Genomic DNA, 18,257 nt, shown 5'->3' on the forward strand with positions numbered 1-18,257 from the left:
TTATTGCCTGTTTATGCCCTGTCCTTATTTCTAACGTCATGCTGCTCTGTTGTATCTTAATTGCCCTTTGGGGATAAATAAAGTCTCTCTGATTCTGATTCACTTGGGAAAGATATATTTTAAAATACGTGTAAAGACAGATCAACCATCAGTTACCTAACTGAGGTTCCTTGAAGTTGTTTGTTGTGGCTGCATGAAACTGGCTGCAAAGAAGGTACTGCACAAAAGCCTTCTAGTGGTCGTTTTCATCTTTGTCTGCAAGTTCAACTTTAAAAGTGTGATGGAACCAGGAAATAGAGAAGCTTCACCCTCAAAAGAAAGGTTGTGCTTCTGTGCCTTAGCCAACATGTCTCAAAATGTGCAGCCTTTACTTTGAAGGCAGTTCTGGTTTGTGGCAGTTCGCTGCAGCTCCAAGAGTGGCTGGCCACTTCTAGACAAATTTGTCACTTACGTTCAAGCATCTTTCTGCTAGCTGCTTGGGTTACTGACTGTGTGACTGGGTCACCTAATCCTACACCATTATGTAGTTAGTGGTCACATGCATTAATGTAATGACATTGCATTTTTCAGTTACACAATAATGTCGCACGTGCTAAATGCTGTAATTGCATCACAGTTACAGTTATAGCACTGCTAATGCTAAGCCTCTTCAGTTATCTGCACTCAGTGGATAGAAAGAAAAAAAATCCAAATGACGCTTTCTTCGTCCTGCAGCTTGTGTTACAATCTGCTGCATCCTGTATGTGTGCTGGGAAGAGGAAATGTTACAGCGATCTGAAGCTTTTGAGGAATGGAGACATAGGCATTCCTTTTATTTTGATTGCAAAAAAGGAAAACGTTGCAACTCAGACATGCAAACTGCATCCAGGACAGAAACAACTGCATTATACTGCTAACACAGCTTTGGCTCTCGTTCTGCATCTGAACAGCCAGCACGGCAATACAAAGCTAGCCAACACATAAACACATAAACGTCTGTGAAAAAGACGGAGCAGCACGGCAGTGCAGCGTGTGATCTGGACACAAGCGATGGAGGCACAACTTGTAGAGCTTTGGAAAGCTCATCCGAGCCTTTTCGATGTGGCCTCACAAAATTATCACGACCACAACAACAAAATAGTTGGATCTACACTGCTGCTCAATCACAGCTGCCTGATCAATGTTTTTCATTAGCAATTTAGCAAAAGTTGATGGTGGTGGTGTGTCTGTGTGAGTGAAAGACAGAGAGAGAGATTTTCTGTTATAACCTTCATTTTATGGACGCACAGTGTGAGCACTCAGGTCGCATCAGAGCATCGGGCCGTATAGTGTGAGACCTGCATCGTGACCTATGAACTTCTAACCCCTGTGAGTCAATCGTGCAGTTTGAGCAGGAGCTGAATAACGTGACTGAAAAAATCGCACAGTGTCTGCCCAGCATAACCAGACCTTGATCTTGAACTGGTAACAAAAGCAGTGATGAGCAGTCAGGTTCGTGTTGAAGCCTCAATTTCTGCTGGTACAGGTTTCTACAGTAGAATCACAGAGTTGACTGTTATAGTTATGTTGTAGTTTTTGCTTTGTGTTTACACATAACAACTAAAAAACAGAGCATATGTGTGTTCTCATTAGGATAAGGATGTGTTAGTGTGTGCAACTGTAGCTTCAGATTTATATGCTACTGTTTCACGTCATTATATTGAATAACATAAAAATAATGTAACAAGTATTGTAACCAATTCCTTTCTCAGGCAAGTAACTTCTGGCAGTTCATTACTATAAGAAACACGCTGCATTCATTTGAAGTACTTTTAAGGAAAGGTTTGGGCATTTTGGAATCTGTTCCTTTAACCTCTGATGACAGGTTTTGTTGTCTCCTCCCTCCAGGGCAGAGCCGGTCCCTGCTCTGGTCCAGAAAGACCTGCACGTCATCAAGCTGCAATCAAGCACAGTTACATAATGAGCAGCCAGATTGTCTGCCATTCACAAATCATAATGTGGCCTCCAAATGTTGGAGCCATCACCTACCTGCCTGCCCTCCTGGATGCCTTTCTCCTCTGGATTTGGAAAACAGGATTGGTTGGATTTTCTCAAAGTTTACTCCGTCTCGGCTCATGACCGAACAATCATGCTTTCCAAGCGTTCATATTACAAACAGTATTAATGGACCTATGTCTGTGAAGGTTCTCAGTCATCCAGGTCATCGTAGTCAGAGGAGCTTGCAAAGAAAAGCGTCTGGACTTCTTTAAGTTACACTGTAAACCCGAATAAGTTACCAGAACTCAAAAAAATTGAGGCAATCGATTGCCTCAATTTTTTTGAGTTGATCAACTCAAAAGTCAAAATTTTCCAGAACATAAAAGTTTGGATTGCATGGTACTTGTATCCTTTGAGAACGGTCAACTCAAATATTTGCAGTTAATATGACTTAAAGTTTCAAGTTTACAAATTCAAAGAAATAAGTTCACAGAACTTATAAAAAATAAGTACACAACCACAACATTTTTATGTTAACAAAACTCAAATGTTTATTAGTTTGTGTTGTCATTATTTTAAGTACACGTTAGTCAAATATGTTGACTACTTGATACTTAAAAACATGTGACCCAAAACTTTAAATTTTTGAGGCAATTGATTGCCTCAATTACACTGAGTATCGGTAACTTAATATGCAAAAGTCATAAGTATCTGCCATTGAACAGTATCTTGCCTGCTCCCTTTTAGCACTATGTTGAAATTAAATATATTAAAAAAAAAAAAAATTAAATAAATTAAAAATAATTAACAAAAACATTTATAAATTAAAATAAGTAGACCAAAATTTGTTTAGTCAGGAAAACTGTCAGAGTAATGAAAAATAATGCCAAATAATAATTAATAATATCAAAATGTGCTTTTGGCTCTCTGGCTAATATCTGAATAAGGCAACAGGGCAGCAATTTGAGTGAATTACAATGCTATTTGTTTTACATTAACCAGTATCAAACAGTGAAATTTAGGTCATCTTGCGCAGCCCACAATGTTTTGGAAATAGTATTACGAAAAACATTAAAACATACAAAACATTAGTGTTGCTTTGCATTATGTTAATGAGAACAAAGGCACGTTGTATAGTTTGGACCTATTGGCTGAACACCTGTAGAGTAATGCAATAATGTTTTGAGGCATTATTTAGATAAAACGAGAGAACTTTGAACTAGCCTTTTATAATGCTTCACCCTGCATTCTTCTTTCAGATGAGTTCCTACATAACCAAGTCATTCTTGAGGGCCTGTAACCTGGGTGACAGTTTACCACTTTCTAGACCAAGTAAACTCTTTTGAGTAAATTCTAAAGTGTTGGTCAGGGCTTTGGGGTAGCTGAGGTGCATAGATCAGTCCAAACATTACCAGGAAAGCTTCACCAAATCTGGGGAGACTGAACACGGCATCCCTTTCAATGACGACAGAGATTTTCACAGGTTGGTAGTGAACTGGACTTGTCGTGTCATGGTCACTGATGACAGTGAAGAGGGCCACTTCAACACCATCAAGCTCCAACTCATCAGATTCGTCCTGAATTAATGAAAAAGAGATACTAATCACAATCTAACCCAAGAAATACAACAGACGACATATAATTTCTTATTTTACCAACTCCCATTGAGATCCAATACCTCTTTTACAAGGGAGACCTGAGTCTCACTGTAAGAGGTGAAAAACAGAAGATCCATGTTCTGCACACATAAATCAGCTAATTCACCAGAGAATCAAGTGGTGTGAGATAGACTGAAACTAAGCTAAAGGAAATACACAGGAAAATGTTTTACTAAACATCTTATCACTTTCAACAAAACACCAATTCAGTTCATTCGTAGTGAGGAGACAGAAAAGACCATACATGGAAACCGTATGGGTAGACTAAACAAAGGTAAGTCCAAACAGTGCATCAAAATACATGTTTGTACTTTGATGCACTGTTTATATACACAGTAGTATCTGTTAGATACTTAAGGACACTCACAGTGCAGGTTCTGAAAAATCCAGAGACATCCTCACGCAGATAGACAGGAAAGGCGTGGAGAACGGTAGTGCGCTTGGTGTGGATATCATGGATTTCCTATTTTCAGATAAAAACAGAATTGTATATACTGGTGAGTTTACTGAACAACAACAGTCAAATCAGAACATATGTCCACAAATAACCTGTTCACATCTTTAATACAGTCAGACAAATAGCAAACACAAAGTGGAGTAATAGCAAAATTCAAAAAGCTCATTTAAATCATTGAACCTGTCCAATGTTCCACTGGTTCAACCTATGAAATGTGTAACAATCTATTATTACCTGTTCATTGTGAATTCTTAGAATTTCAGCCAGGGCATCTGCTGTCTTCCCAGTTTTTGATGCCCTGGCTGAATAAGGTCATCAGTCGAGGAAGATGGTGGTCAAGTTCAGCTTAGAATGTATTGGGCAGGTTCTGATTTGTAATCCGCTGAAACTCTGCATACAACTACAGCAGAAGGACAATACAGTTCAATTTGAAGAATCTCGCACATCTTTATAAAGCAGCAAAAAGCTGCCACATGAGTAAGAATTACAATTTTCATTTTAAAGAGAGCTGATCCATATTACCTCAGACTCCATTTTTAGAGCAGGCCAGAGGTCCAAGAGCTCCTTCACAACCCTAACCCTGCACATATAGGTTAAAATATAGCATTTCTAACAAGAAAACGGCTTGAAAGCACTCTCACTGCAGACAGGCATCTCCGCTGTGTAACTGCAGGGACAACGGGCTTGTTTGGACCCAACTATTCTGAGTCATGAGAGGGGGTTTAAAAATTTAGAGAGATTAAAACACTTTGTTTCATACTAGGCGACCGGGCGCCACCTCTAGAACAAGTAGTATCTAACTTTTTAAACAGCCTGCGACCCTCATTACAACAACTTAATGCTAGCTCTGCAAGCACAAAGTTTCCTTCGGGGAGAGCAGCAAAGCACATAAAAAACACGGACCGACATTTCTGCTATTCTTTTCGAAACGCACCCAAAATACAACTAAATATTCGTATTTTAACAATAAACTAATATCAACATTGAAAACTTACTGTAAGTCCAGTGATGCTAGTTGCTGCCGTTAGGTCCAACTTTCTCCAGTCGTCCGTGTTGCCTCTTTGGTGCTGTTCCCGCCCATATACCTTTACTTCTTCTGTGTTTCGTATTAATGCTCATTAGCGCCGCCTTCCGCTTCGGAGGGTGAATCAGAGATTAACTCGGAATAAAAACTGATTCCTGCAGCTGCTCAACACTTACGGAAAAAATTAAAAATATATATGTAGGATACATTGATAAAACAATGAATATTAAAATAAATACATTTTGTCTTCCACTAATGCATTTAAGAATATTTGATTTTACTTATTTGGTGAAACACTTTGAGATTTTATTGTATTTTAGCATGTGCTACATAAATTAAGTTTATTATTAAATCCTACCTACTTGAAACAACAAAAATAACAGGACTTTACCATTCTTATATGTCCTAACTTAACTGTGTTACGTTGTGCTTAAGTTATGATTTTAAGTGATGCTTACTTAATATAGAAATAGTTCAATTCAATCAAATATTATTAGTTTCATTTACTCAAAAAGAAGAACATGTTACACGAACTTGACATATTTAAGTTAACAGAACTTTTTAAAGACTTTGAGTATACACTACTTAATCTATTTAATTACTTTGAACATTCGGGTTTACAGTGTACTTGAAAACGTTTCACCTCTCATCCGAGAAGCTTCCCAGTTTCACACCTTGGCTCAGGCGATTAGAGGATCATCAGGGGTCCTTTTGTCCCTCTGTGGGGGGAAACTCCCACTAGGTTTATATCTGGGACTCTCCACCATTTGACCTTAGAACTGAAGAAGCTTCTCGGATGAGAGGTGAAACGTCAATACAAGAGCTGTTGCTTGTCTGGTAAGAACATCGTGGCAGGAGTCATCCTTCAGAAAAGAGAAATAAATATAGGAGTGTAATAAACTGGTAAAATGTTTTATCAAAAGAAGTTGTTATTGTTCAGTAGTGATAGACTCACCATAGATTGGGATGATGCTACTCCATCTGCGAACCCGCTTGGACAAGCTGCTGAAATGTTATAGCTGTCAGTGAGATGCACTGAAAACTCTTATGATAGGTTTGTAGCTTGAACCCATCCGCTGGAACGTTGAAGACAATATAATTACACAGCAAAGCAAGACACAAGTAGGCAAAGTTCTCCATGTTACTCATGCATGAGTAACCTCAGCCAGGTTCCCCACAGCACTCCTTTTATTGTGGTTACATGAATATAGGGTCATTAACATATAGCATCTTACATAGGTATACATGTAAACAAAGAATACTGTGTGTGTGTGTGTGTGTGTGTGTGTGTGTGTGTGTGTGTGTGTGTGTGTGTGTGTGTGTGGGGTCAGAGTGTGGCCCCATAAACGACTTCCTTAACCTGCTGGTCTGGAAAATCCAACAGTTCATCTAAACAAAAAGCACTTAGACTAGAACAGACGTAGCTACGTTAATCCTACCATAAAACAATAAAACAAGGTACGACCTCTCCATGCTCCTAGGATGTAGGTGTGCATTCCAGTGTGGAATACACACCAAGCCTCTGTAGCCTGCTAAAGATCACAGTCCTATCACTACACAATTGATTATACACCTCTAAGCATATATGGTTAAATATTTCATATTATATTTTAAGCATAAGTGACAATCAACAATACAAAACCTAACATCTTGTAAAAAGGAAAACTGACTGTTTGCGCCTTGGCTACTAAAACATTAAGTGTAAAACTAGAATGACTGTATATCTCGTGATATTTTCGAAGTTAATACGAACCATCACTGGTTCAGTGCCCTCATCTTGTTTGACATCAATAACTCCATTTCACCAAAAGCCTGTATGCATCCTCAAAGCGCAGCTATAAGAAGACATTTTACATGAAAAATGCAGCAGAGCTTCAACCCTGATGCCCCAGTTATCGTCATCATCATCACTGCCGCCGCTACCGCTAACCCTCCCTTGTGTTTTTTTTACTCTCACGAACATTCATAGCTTTCATCTTTCGGCTGTGCTCCCTGAAGTCCATCTGCATAGCTATCGGGCATAAAATGAAAAAGGGGAAAGCAGAACAAATGATGGTGGAGGTGCCACAGAGGCCACTTCCCTAAAACAAGTGAAAACTGAACAACAGAAACAGCTGCCAGAACCCTTCAAGAGCCACTTTCAGCTGCTGGTTGTCACGGTCTGCGGAGGCAGACCGTGCGGAAAGGTGTGTGGTGGACCCAGGTGCGAACACAAACGAGGATGCAGGAGTGGATTCCAACAAAACGAGCCTTTTATTATGGCTGATGAAAAGAACAAAAACAGAATGAGGGCAGCATACGTGTAGTACTCAACAGAAAACCTAAACTGGACAAAACTAAGGAAAGACTATGGCTGGAGGTACAGAACACAGGAGGTGGTAACACAGACGACGCGAGACAGACTGTATGAAACACAGAGACTAAATACACATGAGGGATGATCAGGGGAAGTGGCCACACATGGGAACACAGCTGACACACATGAACTTAACGACAGGACAGAAGGAGTGAAACTGAATACACTGACCGTGAATACAGACTTTCAAAGTAAAACAGGAAACATGGAGATTAGACAAGACACATGAACCGGGGAGACGTAGTACAGGGGAGATGACATAACCGACAGCATGGACTTGACAATATAAGACACGCAGACATAAACACACGAAGGGCAAGGGAGACTTAATACACGGGTAATATGTACAAATGGCTGGACTGCCTTAGTGACCCTAAACAAAGAATAAACATCAAAATAGGCTAAAACACAAAACACTGGGTCGCACGACCCAGGACCATGACACTGGTATTTTAGAAGAAGCGCCATAAACAGATACGATTTCATACCTATTAGATATACACTTCATCGCCATCTATTTCTCAGTGTTTTTGCTCCTGCTTGTGATGTGTGACATCTTAAACAGTACAAAACTGGCCCAACAGGCACATTTTTCGCTACTCCTTGCTGCGTATATCCTTTCATACGCCACATTTGCTTTTACACATTGCTAAAGATGCAGAGCTTTCTGATGAAGAGACTTTCAGTAGCTCTTTGCTTTCCGTTCAGTCATCCTGGCTCTTTTAGATGATTAAATATTCAGGGCTGTTTGTCCTCTTTTCCCTTTTTTCTACCAGTGCAAAGCCTCGTCCCTGCTCTGTGTTGTGAGTCTGTGGCGCCTGCAGTTGAAGTGCTTCAGCTCTGCTGCTGCTGGTTATAAATAAAAGACATCGAGTTCTGTTGTAGTTTGGCCGTGCATCTGCCTGCAGCTGCTTCTTAAGTGATCTCTGTGGAGCCCTGGCCGGCATTCAGGGAAGAAATAAAGGAGTATGTTTGTCATGACAATAGGGAGCACTACCTTATATGAGGATTACACCAGGTTTATAAAGATGCGTCTGTCACGTCTAGCGAATCTATGGCCTGGTAAATTGTGCATTTGTGTGCATGTGTTTCTGGTGCAATCTGTGGTTTTGCAAGGAGGGGTAACCTCTCGAGCGATGCTCCACAGAGCACGATGAAAGGAGAGGTACGCAGGGACAACACAAGCCATTCCAAATAGCACTCAGTCTGAATAATGCAGCAGTATGGAGCAGGGAGCGAGGGGGAGGGAAGAATTACCGGGCAGGGTGTGAGCGATTGTGTAGTGAGTGCCGACAGAGAGAGTTACAGGCCGAGCGAGCACAGGCAGAGGTGGTGGAGATAAGAGGCGAAATAATGTGCACAATCCGAAGGGAGAAACAAACAAAACATAATCGTGCTGATTCATAAAGATACAGAAGAGCAAAGGTTATTAGCATTACCATTAAATAAATAACTACACAAAAGCCCCCCCAACTCACAGACACACAGACGTGCGCACACACGCGCACATGTACGCACACATTTGCACACACACAGACGCACACACTTTCTGAACACTACAAAGCTTTTCCTAAAGGGCTAAAAATAACTGCACAGGCCTGCGTTTCAGCTGCTGAGATAAAGAATCCCAGCAGCATCTCATTATAGGCACCGTGGCTCACCGAACAGCCCCCTGTACATTTTGCATTGTGCAAGACGATTACATGAATGAAACGTAAACACTGAAATTGTGAATGTGTGTTAAGGCAGAGAAACGTACAAAAGTTTCTTTTTGTGTAGCCAGTTCGGCTTGAGCCCTTGCACGCATGTACACTGTGTACATTTTAAAAGTGATTACTGTTGTTTGCAGTGTTTTAAATCTGCCATAAAACTCAAAAAGCTCCATTTGAAACAGGATCAGTTTCTGGAAACTGCCTACAGGCTAAATTATAATACACGTGAGGCGTTTGATATGAAGGGAGGAAGAAATGATTTGGGGTCATCTGACTTTAAATAAAAATAAATAAAGCAGGTTCTTCAATTTGAATTCTTGACATACTTGATCCCTAAAAAAAACCAAGTGGCAGGCCTTTGGAGAAACTGAACGACTGCCACATGTCTTCCCTCACGCTGACAGCATGCTCTCCACCGCGCCTGTTTGGTCAGATGACACCTTCGCTCTCCTTTTATTGCTGCCTGCACATCCTCCATTCCTTTCCTTGTGTCTTAGTCCCGCCCACCACTAATGCAAGGAGAAGAAGGAAGGACCAATGAAGAGGGAGCAGTCAGAGCAACAGGCATGTAACAAAGTAGACTTCTATTATTTTATTGCAAAATCAATGAAATATGAGTTTTGGCAGTCACTACAGTGTGTGCAGCTTCTGGTGCTGGAGATGATCTCTATCGGTCGACTGTAGCTGTGTTCATATTCATATGAGATATGACCAACCAAACCCAAATTCTGGAGTTGTAGCAGACCTTAGACAGAAATACACTCTATGCCTTTCAAATCACTGAATGCAGGTGTTCCAATCACGTCCACGACCACAGGTCTATAAAATCAAGCACCTAGGCCTGCAGACTGCTTTTAAAAACCCTTGTGAAAGAATGACCTGTGAGCCGTCAGGAGCTCAGTGACGTGGGAGCAACTGGGAACACTTTGAGCTAAAGAACTGCGTGTAGAGACGTTCATGGCTTCCATGGCTGAGCAGCTGCAGTCAAGCCTCACATCACCAAGTGCAATGCAAAGATGCAGTGCTGTGAAAACTCTAGAGGAGTGGAGACGAGCTCTCCGGAGCGGCCAATCAGCCTTCTCTGTTTGGCAATCGATAGACGAGTCTGGGTTTGGTGGTTACCAGGTGCTTGATTATGGTGTGGGGTTTTTTTGGGTTTTTTCACCCAGTTTTACCAAGACATCTTGGACAATTTCACCCTCCCAACTTTGAGGGAACAGTTTGGGGATGCCCCCCTTCCACCAGCGCACAAAGCAAGGTCCATAAAGACATGGGTTAGGGTCAGGGACATACAGAGTGTAGTCACTGACAATTTTGGTTTACAACAAACCAAAGAACAACTGTGTAAGTCAGAACAGCATTGAGAGCATTTAATGTTGTTATCCTCACCAGCAAGAACAAAAACATGAGACAATTAAAAACGAGTAATGCCAACCAAACCCAGTCTAAAGATTTGTTCATGTAAAAAGAGGAAAACTGGGATCTCTATTATAAATCGTGTGCACTGATGAAAGAACGCAGCGTTTCCCTGACATCACATCCAAATATTAGACGGTGACTTTACCGCTCACACTCTCAGGTTGATGGCTGGTTAAAAGGGGAGAAATCTAATTTGGAGGATTCACAAATGGAAGATGTGCTACATCAGAGGCGTAACTGGAGACGAGTGCAGCTCAACCATGAGATGAAGAGAAGCTGACAAACGCACAAGTTGAGAGGAGAGAGGAAATATTTATGTATTTCTAGCTTCTGTACGTCCTGTCAGTGTGTGTTCCTGGTAATGGCGGCGAGCTCGGCTCATATCGCCCCGTCTGTTTTTAAAATGCTCCAGACTCTTTCTGTGGCTGCAGCAGGAGGAGCGTAGTTATAGTGCGAAGATAAAATAAAGGCAATTCATATTTTAATGAAAAACTTTTCAGTGACTGCTGATGACTCAGTTTGAAATCCAAATTGATGTAATTACTCCCATTTATAGTACTAAAGCAGTGTTTTAATACTCGCTATTACATTTAAGGAAACATATAAACTCATACAAGCATTTAAAGCGCCATATGTTCCTCCTGTTCATACAGCCAACGAGGACCTTTTTACGTTTCAGTGTAAAACAGTTTTATATTTTAAAAAAATCCAAAATTCAGCTCGAGGCTAAAAATAATTTGAGAGTTTTGCTGTTACGTAAGTGAAGCAGGTTATTTTTCAGGTTCTCATTTTGTCACAGTTCAGCAAGGAAGCACAAGAGACGTGCAGCAAGACCATCACATGCACACACATGCACGCACACATGTGTAATGTAATGAAGTCATTCTTGACTTTTTGCAGTATTCATTATTACTGTTAATTTACAGAGATATCAATACAGATTATTTTCAATATATATAAACAAACTTGTTTTTATCTTTGGGAGGGAATCAAAAATGCTTTTCCTCTTGATGACTCTGTGCACGTCCTTCAGGAATATGTATCTGCATCGATCTGGTGTCTGTCAGCCTGCAAAACGAATACTGCACATTTCAAGGTCTGTCTAAAGAAAAGAGCTAAGAGCTTTTCAAGTTTGCAGTTTTTAAAGTGCAGATTATAGTTCATAACTTTTTATTGGCCAGAATCTGCAGGTGCAGCCGAGGGTGGCAGGGTTGTTACGCCCCAGTCTAGGGGTACAGGAACGCAACACAAGTTTGAAAGAATTGCCCCGCCCTGGTCCCCAAAACCATACACAAAGGGAAACCAATTTCTTAGTGAATCGTGATTTATTTTTCTGCACTGCAAAAATGAAGCTCCGGGGTGAACAAAGGCCAAAATAACAAACAAAACAAGCTAAGTCAGGAGGAGGTGTTATCTACAACCCTATGTGAAATCAAACATCAAACAAAAGACAAGCGCTACACCTAACTCCCTAACTGAAATAAACAGGAGAAAACAGTGCAAGGAAAAACAATACGGCAGCTCACCCCTTCTGTTGCAGTGCTATTTACAAGGCTATTTACAATGAAAACTAATGTACACACTATATACAAAACTCCAAAAAAGTCGCACAAAGTCACAGGAACAAAAGTCTCAGGTTTTGGAGGCCAGGGTCAGGTCTGCTGCTGCTGTCAGTGGCTGCCCCGGGACAACTGCTGGTGAGGGATTTGAAGAAGATCACATGGCCAGGGGACCAATCAGCAGCCGTCAGCTCATCCACTCCGGGACCTGCAAAGACTTAAAGGCACAGACAACAACAGCCACCAAAACAGATTATGGACAGGGCCATAACAAGGGTGTGTATGGGCTCAAATCGTGGTCATAAATATTTTGTACTTATATTCTTATATGTTTTTCAATGCCTCCCTATCCTGATTCCAAAATCATTTTTTAAATCTCTAGACTCACTAATCACTTCATTTATTTGGAATGGTAAACCTCCCAAATTGAAGAAATCTATTCTTCAAAGGCCCAAGCCGGTTGGAGGTTTAGGCCTCCCTAATTTCCAGTACTATTATTGGGCCGCCAATATCAGGTGTTTGTTGTATTGGAGACACTACCATCTCGAACCATCACAACCAGTTTGGGTTGCCATGGAGTCATACTCAAGTGGGAAAATTTCTCTACCTGCGACCTTAGGTTCATCACTCCCTTTGGCATTGCCTCTACCCAGTAACAATGGAGTTGTCCAGCAATCTCTTAGAAACTGGTCTCAGTTTAGGAAGAGTCTGGGTCTCCGGGCTTTCTCATTTCAAAGCCCAGTTGCAGCAAACCACCTATTTGTTCCCTCAGTGGCAGATAATGCTTTTCATATCTGGCATAGAAAGGGCCTAAAATCCTTTGCAGACTTAAATGAAGATGGACAATTTGTAAGTTTCTCTCAAATATCCACCAAATTTGGTGTAGCTGCAGCTCAGTTTTTTCGGCTCTTACAGGCCGGACACTACGTGCAGAGTGTGACAGCAGAATTCCCCCAAATGCCTCCACACAATCCAGTAGATGATTTTTTAATGGTCAACCCAACCTCAAGGGGCATAATATCAGCCTTGTACAGCTCAATTTCCTGTAACGGATGCTGAGCGGTAAGACTGTAGGACAGCTCTGAAGTGTGAAGTTTGTTTCAAAAAAGAAAAAAGAGGCAGCTCATAACAAACTGCTTGAGTTTCCTAATGTTAGTTAGCTTTATTTCTAACAGAAAATAATGTCTTTGTGTTATTTCTTCAGAATCAGAATACTTTATTAATCCCTAAGGAAATTACGTAACCAACCTGTATTTAGTGCAGAGAGACCCTTTGTGCATCCTACCCTAAAACCTGCTGCCAGGCCAAACGGATCAAACCTCGTTGCTGACACTGAGCCAGCCCCACATGTATATAAATGTGTGAATGCAAAAGGCCTCATGGGAAATGTATTTTCCTTTTGTAATAATAATAATACATTACCATTGTAACCCACACAAACAGAGTAGTTTCTCTGCACTATGACTGCTGCAGGTGCAGAGAGCTTTCAGTACGTAAATCAGCTTAATCATAAAAGCTGTTTGTGCTCCACGAGGTCTCAGCACACAGACGCTTTAGTGTCTTTGTTTAAAATGGATATAATTAATGTTTTAAATAAATGTGTTTAAGCAGTAAAAAATCTGTTTAAACCATGTTATAGATTTATAGAGGTATGTCCTGTGTGGGTGACCCTGTGCTTCGTATTTTGAATTATTAATAGTCTTTAATTTCACTGTTATTTACTTTCTTGTCTCCTGAATTCTGCCTCTGTGCTCGTCTCATGTTCCTGTTTTACTTTGATAGTCTCGTGTTCAGTGTTTTAAGTGCTTCCCCCGGGTTTCCTTGCTTGTGATTGCTCTCGGCTGTGCTCTCCTCCTGGGTCTTATTACAGCCCTGTGACTTCCTCTGTTTGTTGCTTCCGTGTCTCAGGTGTTCCTGGTTTTCATGTATTTAGTTTTCCCAGTTTAGGTTTTTTAAAATTAGTTTCTCATTTATCTGGTTTTTCGTGTTCGGTTCATTTTCTGTTTTCTGGCATCAATAAAAGGCACGTTTCCTTCACTACTTTTCCACTCCACACGGTCACTTTGACAGGTGTAAGGTGCCAAAAAAAAAGATCTAATGACATTATCATTAAAAACACTTACACTGTATTATCTAAACACAATATTGATGCATGTGTGCGCAGTGTTAGGGCTAGCATGGAGAATTAAAGTGTGGAGCCCAAAATGACGGCCCCGTTTGTCTTTGAGTTTTGCTGCACCAGAATCTGAAAAGGTTATGAAGAAAATATAATCTGATCAAACATTATTCAGCTTTAAATATTGTTCAGCTTTAAAGTTACTGTGCAACTGTGTAATAAAAATGTGTGCTCACGACTTTGGCCTTGAGAGCGATAAGAAGCGATCGCCTCATCCTGCAGGTGGAAGATATCTGCAAGCGAAGAGGCTAGAACACCCAAGGCCGATTTCCTTTTATGGAGTTGTTTTTCTGCTAATGCAGCACTTTCCTCACAACCCCCTCCTGTAAGTTTTAGAGAATATATACCTATCCTCACAGCAAATATTGGGAATCTCCTGATGTGAGCTGTGTTGAGAGATTGTCTCTGTCTCAATAAAAGTTCACTGATTCCCCATCTGCTGCAGGTGTCCGGTTGTCTTCATTCTCCGCCAGCCTGGTTAAGTCAATTCCTCCTTAACATCTAAAAGAACCTATTTAATGAAGGAAGACGGTTCACTTTGTGTTTAATATTATTCTATTGCTGTTGTTGTTTTTTTTATATCCTTCAATTGGCGTCACGAACAGGATCCGCTCCAGGCCAAACTGGAACGGGTGGGAGGACATCGGCAGTGGTCTGAGTGAACGGAGTTTGGACAAAAGCTGTGTGCACACAAAAACAAGGTAAGCAGACCTTTTATTTCTGCTATATTGAACATTATAAAAATACTTAGTGTCCAAACTCCTAGTAATTCATAACCAAAATTGTCTGGCTTACTTAAGGCTTGTTGAGAATCAGACAAGTGAATAAGAGATAAGTGAATAAGAAATAAGTGAATAAGTGAATAAAGATAAGAGTGAACTGAGGTCTGACCACGGTTGCAGCCGACGGGTTGCTCTCCGGTGTCGGATAAATACCTCAGTGCAGGTCTGGGACCTTGAAAGGGTTTATTAGTAACGCCTTTCTAAACAAATTAAAAGGTTAAAGGCCTTGAGAATATTTTTTAGTAATATTCTCTAAACTACAGAAGGGTTAGGAAGGCCCAGAGGACTTTATTAGAAAAGATCCTCTAAAACTTAAAAAGGAGAAGTACTGGTTGGAGTCCAAAGGAGGGGTCCCTTTGATCAATAGGAGAAAACGGATCTCTTCTTAAAACCCCGATGATTTTAGTGTTTTAAATGTTTTGATGTTCTGTTTGATATTGGACACACATAAATACACGCTGAATGCTTGCTGTGGAACACTGGGCAGGACAGTTTGGTTCTCCGTTGTTCACAGATTACACAATTAAAGGAACTAGGTTCCTCTTTTGGCTAAAATAATACACCACACATAGAATTTTTTTTTTTTTTACACATTTATTACATACATAAGGAGGGTAATGAGTGACTGCAGGTAATGTATGAAGTGTGAATGAGACGTGTGAACAAGGTGACAACCAACTAGCACCCCTATCAGGAAGCTCTAGGCAAGGTTACCCGCCAGACTCCGGTTTGGTAGAAGCTTGGTAACACCTGAAGGGATATTTCAGTGCTGACTCACCTTTAAAGCAGCGCCCCAGCTGTTAGTGCCTAATAGAGACAGAAACCCAGCTGGCCCAAATTCTCCTTTAAAATCAATAAATAGAACATAAATTACCGGTGTGTGTAAATAAGTTGTATAAATCTGTTAGATCTGAAACTCCTGCTAAAAAACTTCCTCTCTACAACTCTTTTCTCTTCTCTCCCTCTTTCTCTCAGTTGGGATTCTGTGTGTGTATGTGTGCTGGAGAAATAAAAAAAAAGGAAAAGGGTCTCTCTCTCTGTCTCTGTGAGAGGAAAAAGGTGGGGGCCGAGTGAGCCCGCGGGGCCGAGCGGGTCCGCGGGAGCGAGCGTGTATGCTGTATGAGGAAGAAGGGAGTGAGAGGGAGCGAGTGAAAAGAGTAATCGAGTATTTGGTGATTTTTTTATTATTTCAGAGGCACTGGGTAAGAGTTTTGACTTTAGCTGTGAGAGTTGTGAAAAGAGCAGGTTTTTCTTTTGTTGTAGACTGTGAGTAATCGGTGTTTTTCTGCCTATTGTGCTGCGTGGAAGACACAGAAGTGTAGAAATGTTTGTGGTTTATCTTTGTTTGACGTTTTATATAGAGTTGGTTGATTCAGGGTGATTTCTCCCGTTTAAGGGAGGAGTTGCATTGTGGTTATGTTAAAGCTTTGCTGTAGGGGTATGTGTGTGATTTTGTGCTGGCTTCGCATGTTTAAATGGATGCATAGAAGTTTGTCAGTGAGAAATTGTTATGGTGGGGTTTTAAAGTTAGTAAAGAGTCAAACAACGCCCACTGTTTTAAAAAGGCCCAAAACATCATAAAAGACACCTCACATCCTGGCCACTCCCTGTTCGAACTGTTGCCCTAAGGCAGACGGTACAGGGCAATCAGAGCAAGGACTAATAGACTCAAACACAGCTGTTATCCAACTGCAATAACACATCTGAATACTACAAAAATGTCCACCATGCCACTCTTGTGTTAATCTATGCACGGTCTGAAGCATGACGGTGGGAATACTTAGTATTTTAAGTATTCTATCTATTTTATTGATTGAATTTTATTGTTTTTTTATATTTGATATTACTAGGGATGATGCAATGATCGGGGACCATTCTTAATGTCGTCGGTCTCATGACAATGACAATAAAGTTTTTGATTTTGATTCTGATTCTGAAATACACCCTCCTCAAGAGTTCAATGATTTAGGCAGTTATGTTTATACAAATACTAAATGTATGTTTAGTGTCTTCATACAGGTGTTTTTTCTTAACCTGGAAGCCTGAGTACGGCAGCAGAAGACAGGCCAAGCTTTGGCTAAAATTCACGGCTGGACACCAGAGTTGTCCTCACCCCTCCCGGTAAAACAAAAAAAGAGAGAATGTAGTTTGAGGCGGGTTTTTCTCGCTGAACTGCTCTGGGTGCTGTGTCCCTGAATCTCACCAGTGTTAACCTCTGGCGGAAGACATGGAGAAAAGGAAAAGATGTTCCTGGTAAATCACTGAAACAAATAAAACCACACACAATCAGAGAAAGATATGAGAAGGGTGAGGAACAGACACATGTGCGTGTTAGAGAAATGCCTCGTTTGAGAAAAAGTTAAAGTAACCCATATACAGACGCACCCATACATGCAATGAAGAAACAGCTTACATACATGTGCACGTACATGCAAGGTTAAAGTAGCGACACTTAACATACACCTGTTTTTAAATGATATAGTTTATACATTACTGACAATTAAACGCTTTGGGTTGCAGGACAACAACGTAACGTCAAAAGACAAAGACACTGGTCTGAGGATTAAGTGAGGACACGACAAATTTAGTGGTTAAAAGGGTCGACTTGGGACATGTTTTTGTTGATTGTTTAAGACAAATGACTACTGAATGATAGGAAATTCCTTTTTAGGTTTCTAAACAGGATCTTAAGAATTTTAACACGTACCTGTGTTGTCCTGTCAACTTGAGGGGTTATGAGTTGATTATATGGTGAAAAAAAAAAAAAAACAAAAACAAAAAAGGGGGGAGACGAGATCTCGTTGTTTCTCCCCTCTCGGGATAACACAGCCAACACAGCACAGCCAACACAACATCATTTTCCTGTTCGCCTGTTTTGTTTTGTTTTTGTTTTTTCTGAGAGCCGAAGCTGACCTGGACTCCTACCCTCCCCTCTACCATCGTTGCCCTCTCCGCGACCATCTTTGACCCTTTGACCCCTGAAGGCCACAGCAGCTGGACTCACAACAACAACTTGAGGATGTCAACAGTGCTGCAAAAGAGTGATCTCATGCAGCAGAGACGGAGAGCACTAAACCTAAAGCCCGTTTCACTACACGGGGGAAATTCCCAGGCTGCGTCAGCTGACAGAGCTGTGACGAGACGCGCATTAAGCCCGG

General features: G+C 40.9%; 2 long non-coding RNA genes across 4 annotated transcripts in view; one reads left to right on the forward strand and one right to left on the reverse strand.

Annotated features, from left to right (window-relative positions):
- The window catches only part of LOC146704145 (uncharacterized), an 88,981-nt gene that overhangs the window by 14,704 nt on the left and 56,020 nt on the right, over positions 1-18,257 (forward strand). The gene's annotated exons all lie outside the window — the stretch shown is intronic.
- LOC146704146 (uncharacterized) lies at positions 2,734-5,273 on the reverse strand. 3 transcript variants are annotated; one of them, XR_014921641.1, is made up of 5 exons: positions 5,067-5,271; positions 4,594-4,651; positions 4,306-4,471; positions 3,982-4,077; positions 2,734-3,533 (listed from the first exon to the last, which is right to left on the reverse strand). It is a non-coding gene; the product is annotated as an uncharacterized LOC146704146 (long non-coding RNA). The 3 variants fall into 3 exon arrangements; XR_014921640.1 differs by having other exon boundaries at positions 4,306-4,651; positions 5,067-5,273; XR_014921642.1 differs by lacking the exon at positions 4,594-4,651 and having other exon boundaries at positions 5,067-5,268.

Source organism: Copadichromis virginalis, linkage group LG7 (assembly GCF_057382275.1).
Source record: "Copadichromis virginalis isolate Kocher_CV1m ecotype Utaka linkage group LG7, C_Virginalis_male_GT1.1, whole genome shotgun sequence".
Lineage (NCBI taxonomy): Eukaryota > Metazoa > Chordata > Actinopteri > Cichliformes > Cichlidae > Copadichromis > Copadichromis virginalis.